Source organism: Monodon monoceros, unplaced genomic scaffold (genome assembly GCF_005190385.1).
Source record: "Monodon monoceros isolate NGI ecotype Baffin Bay Population unplaced genomic scaffold, NGI_Narwhal_1 Super_Scaffold_13, whole genome shotgun sequence".
In the NCBI taxonomy this organism is placed as follows: domain Eukaryota; kingdom Metazoa; phylum Chordata; class Mammalia; order Artiodactyla; family Monodontidae; genus Monodon; species Monodon monoceros.
Window position 1 is genome coordinate 12004904 of NW_021703769.1, and position 4875 is coordinate 12009778.

The 4875-nt window shown below is 44.2% G+C and overlaps 1 long non-coding RNA gene and 2 other non-coding genes across 3 annotated transcripts in view; all 3 read right to left on the reverse strand.

Annotated features, from left to right (window-relative positions):
• Nucleotides 1–2980: 2980 nt before the first annotated feature.
• LOC114893741 overlaps nt 2981–4875 on the reverse strand; it is an 8352-nt gene continuing 6457 nt past the window's right edge. Inside the window, exons 3-5 of the long non-coding RNA XR_003793002.1 lie at nt 4489–4553; nt 4082–4158; nt 2981–3223 (exon numbers count right to left, since the gene is read on the reverse strand). This is a non-coding gene — a long non-coding RNA (uncharacterized LOC114893741). The remainder of the gene's footprint in view (nt 3224–4081; nt 4159–4488; nt 4554–4875) is intronic.
• On the reverse strand, nt 4321–4410 carry LOC114895088. The gene has a single exon (XR_003793400.1). It is a non-coding gene; the product is annotated as a small nucleolar SNORD12/SNORD106 (small nucleolar RNA).
• Nucleotides 4628–4716, reverse strand: LOC114895085. Its single transcript, XR_003793398.1, has one exon. It is a non-coding gene; the product is annotated as a small nucleolar SNORD12/SNORD106 (small nucleolar RNA).

A 4875-nucleotide genomic window follows, 5' to 3' on the forward strand; every position in this document is an offset into this window, starting at 1 on the left:
AAGCCACAGTGAACTCCTTTCTACGCTCCAAACACAAAACCCAACAAGCAGGCTTTTGCCTCAAAAACCTTTGCACTGGCCTGGAACGTTCATTTCCCACTGATACTCACACCACTCACTCCCTGATCTGGTTTAGCTCTGTACTCAAATGTCCACCTTTACATTTCCATTTCTTTTCCGTTTCTATTCCTTTTCCTCACTTTAGTTTTCTCCATTGCACTTATTAAATAACATACTACAGTATATTACTTTTTATTGTTTCTCTCTCCACTAGCAATGTCATGTCCCATGTAGGCAAGAATTTTTTTTTTTTCACTATTGTATCCTCAGCACCTAGAACAGAGCCTGACACAGGGTAGATAATAAATATTTATGGAATGAATCATGTCAATGCATTTTCTTTAAGAAAGATTTTGTGGACTCAATATGTCTTCAGGTTACCAGGTTGAGTGCTGGTTCAAGGAATCATTTAGTCAGTTTTGCCTCTTTGAGCACCTACTATGTGCAAGGAACAGCTTTAGAAACTGCAGGGGATTCAAAGAACTGAAAACACTTCTTGTTCTGGTAAAAGGCAGTTAAGTTGGAGAGAGAAAAGGAGTCAAATAAGTCAGAGTTTGTGACCTGATTCTGTCTCATATAGAGACTGAATTTCCTCATCTGTGCAATAAGAGCGAGAATCATGCTAGTTCTCACCTCACAAGGCTGTTGTGATGAGTAACAAAGTGTGCCAGTCAAGGGCTTCCCTGGCGGCACAGTGGTTAAGAATCCGCCTGCCAATGCAGGGGACAGGGGTTCGAGCCCTGATCTGGGAAGATCCCACATGCTGCAGAGCAACTAAGCCCATGCGCCACAACTACTTAGACTGTGCTCTAGAGCCCGCGTGCCACAACTGCTGAAGCCTGCACGCCTAGAGCCTGTGCTCCACAAGAGAAGCCACTGCAGTGAGAAGCCCACATACAACTAGAGAAAGCCCACACGCAGCAACGAAAACCCAACGTAGCCAAAAAGAATAAAATAAACCTTTTAAAAAGGTGTGCCAGTCAAGTACTTTAGCAGTCCTGCCACAAGGGAAGCGTCTGATTCACTTTTTTTTTTTTTAATATTTATTTATTTTGCCGGATCTTAGTTGCGGCACACTGGATCTTTGTTGCAGCATGCAGGATCTTTAGTTGCAGGATCACAGCATGCCGGCTTCTTCGTTGCGGCGTGCAGACTCTTAGCTGCGGCATGCATGTGGAGTCTAGTTCCCTGACCAGGGATCAAACCTGGGCCCCCTGCATTGGGAGCACGGAGTCTTACCCACTGGACCACCAGGGAAATCCCAGATTCATTCTTTCATTTAATATTTATTGAATGGCCTACCATGTGCCAGGATCTGTGCCGTGTGCCATGGAGGGGCCACAAAGGAGGGACAGCTGCTATCTACACTATCTCTTGTACTATCTACCATGGAGTCGTGGTCTAATGTAGGGAGACAGATGACAAATATATATGCTACATAAACATACACATATAATGTATGCATACTGTATACACATAGGCACTATTTATTAGGCAGTGAAAAATAATACGAAGAAAAATATAAGGGAATAGAAAGTGATGGGGAAGATTGTTTTAGATAGGTTCCCAGAGAAGGTGACATTTAAGTAAACCAAGGGAACCATGCAAAGATCTGGCAGGGCTAGGCCTGGTCATTCATTCCAGGTTGGAGTGCACCTAAAGTGATGGAGGACAGTTAGACCTGTGTGACTGAAAGAGAAGGGAGGAGATGAGGTCAGAGGTTAATGGAGAGGAAGATGGTCCAGGCCATTGAGTCCAGCTTTTACTGGGTGAGGTGGGGAGACACAGGAGGGTTGAGCAGGACAGTGGTGTGATCTCTGGTTTTCAAGGGCACTCTGGCTGCATATAGAGAATTAGATCTCAGGGAGCAAAGGTGGAAGTACAGACCAGTAATCAAAGCTTGGATGATGGTGGCTTGGATGCGGAAGATGGTAGCAATGGAGGTGGGAAAGGGTGAATGTCAGATGTATTTTAAGGGTAAACCGGGAATTCCCCAGGGATCCAGTGGCTTCTGGGGTCCGGGTTCAATCCCTGGTTGGAGAACTAAGATCCCACATGCTGCATGGCACAGCCAAAAAAAAAAAGGTAAACCAACGTGGGGAATGGAGCAAAACGTCAAGGATAACTAAGATTTCTGGCCTGAGCACCTAGACTGACAGTGTTGTGACGCCTGGAATAGAAATGGTTGTGGGAGCTGCAGTCTTGGTGGAAGGGGGTCAGTTCAGGTTTGGGCATGTTAAGTTGAATGCTCACAGGCGTCATGGTGTCAGTAAGGTTTCTAGTCACCAAATACCCGGGGAGGATCTGCTCCCAAACTCAGTTGTTGGCAGGACTCAGTTCCCTGCACATTATTGGCTGGAAGCCAATCTCAATTCCTCACTAGCTTGTTTCACTAACGTGAGCAAGCCAAGGAATAAGACAGGAAGGGAACTAGGCAAGAGGATGTCAACAAGTCTTTTGTTGCCAAGTCAACAAGGCAGAATACCCTTCTTGGACTTCCCTGGTGCAGCAGTGGTTAAGACTCCGAGCTTCCAATGCAGGGGCATCAGGCCGTGGTGTGCGGCAAAAAAAAAAAAAGTAATACCCCTTTAGCGAGTTTTCTATTCACCGGATGCACTAGGTCCACACACTGAAGGGACTTGGAGTCAACATCAGGAATCAGATTAGAAGGTACAAAGTCAAAAAAAACCACAATGGAATCCTATCTTCCTAAGATTAGTCAGATCAAGTATCTGGGACAGAGTAGGGAAGTTAAAGTGAAACCAGATTAGCCCTATGTCACTAGTCTGTTTGGAACTTTCCATGTTTAAACATTAAAATTTTAAGTTTAATATTAAAAGCTCTCTCTGCCCCTAGAGCTTTTTACCTCAAGTATCATTTGGTTCAAGGTCTCTATCTCCAATGACCAAATACAACAGCATTTTGATTCAAAGGATTTTATTTTCTTTCTCCAGATAGGAAGGCTACAAAGTTAAGAAATTTTTACCTAAGTTTAATATAATACTTGATTCTTCAAAACAGCCAGAGGCTTTTCAGCTCTGGACACTCAGGTTACACAGCAACCTTATGAGACTGATTCAACCAGAACCTTCATGCTTTCTCAGTAAACAGGGTCATCTTTTCCCAAGAGACCTTGCATTCCAACTCCACAGTTGAGAAACTCCTTAAAAGAAAAAAGATACATCAAGATCAGGACTTCATTCTGATGTAAACTGATATAAACAGCTACTTGTTTGGGATGTGGAAGTATCTAGACTTCAGGAACTAGGTGGATGTTGAATTAAGTACCAGACCAAGGAGAGACTTCCAACCTCTTGAGTCTGGCACCTCACTGAAGTCTGTGTTGTTCCTGATAACGTCAAAATGTTCATCATCAATCTATAGCCTTTCTAGGTACAGTAAATAGAGGTAAGGGAGACATACCCAGGACCACACCAAAAGTTATGTTGATTCTAGAGGGACTTAACACAAATGAAGCTCATTCAAAAGATACTTTAGGGACAAATGGGGGCATCTGAAATATAAAGTGGATAAGCAGACATTAGGGATACAAAGTGTTATTTGTTTAAAAAGAAAGGAGGCAGGAGATAGAGACTGCCTGTCTCCTTGGCTTGCTCACTGTGATGCAGCAAGCCACTGTGTTCCTTACCCATGGGGTAAGGAACTGAGGTTGGCTTCCAGCTAACAGTGTGAAGAATTCAACCTTTCAAAAAAAATTACAACCAATTTCAATCTCAACTCAAAAGATGGCTTGGAGCTCCTCATCTCGTATTATCTGCCAAGGCAGAATTAAGTTTTCATTTAATTTTTCCCCCTTTCTTAGGGAAAGACCTGGTAGTACCAATAGGTCAACAGTACTGCCAAGGACATGATCTTCCCCTCCTGTTTTACCCAACTTGGAACTGGGTACTCAGGTTATTCCCAAGTGGGCAAACCCAACACCTCTCTACCCTGAGCACATTTAGTAATCATTTTACTAAGGAGGGGTTAACACCTAGATAACAATTTGCAGAAACCTCACCTGTCACAGGACAGACTGAACCAAGCTGAGATCAGGCTGCAATCAACCTACTTACGCCCTGACAAAGGGCTCTGGTCCTGTAGGAAGTTAACAGATGAAGCCAAGATAAATGAATTGAATGATGGAAGAGGGAAAAACCCCATACATAGGGCAAGCCCAATTCCCACTAAAAAAAGCCCCACAGAAAGTAGTCTGTTGGTGGTTAAGCAGAAAACAGATAAACAGAAGTTATCTTTGTGGCCAATGCATCAGACAAAACTGGCTAATAGTTCAGTTAGATCAACAGGGTCGATCTGACGGGGAAAAGTTCAGTCATCAGCTGCAATGGCCATACGAGTCACGGAAAGTAGAAAGCAACGGCGATAGCCTCTCTCAAAGAAAAGCAGTTAATAATGGACGTGACTTACCAATTCTCTCCCAATCCTGGATCCATCATGGTCCATTCAAAGTCTGCTTTCTGCCAACAGTGAACCTGAGATGAAAACAGAAACATGACCGCCAGTCAGCTAGATACCCAAAGGAGTGGGGGACAGAGGAGATGCTCAAGCTGGCATATCAGACAAACTGGCTTAGAGAAGTTAGATCAACATGGTCGATCTGTCGGGGAAAAAAGTTCAATCATCATTTATGCCAGCAGGAAGCTTTTCGCCTCTACAGAAAGAACCCTGGGGACTTCCCTGGTGGTGCAGTAGTTAAGGATCCGCCTGCCACTGCAGGGTACATGGGTTCGAGCCCTGGTTCGGGAAGATCCCACATTCCGCGGAGCAACTAAGCCCTTGTGCCACAACTACTGA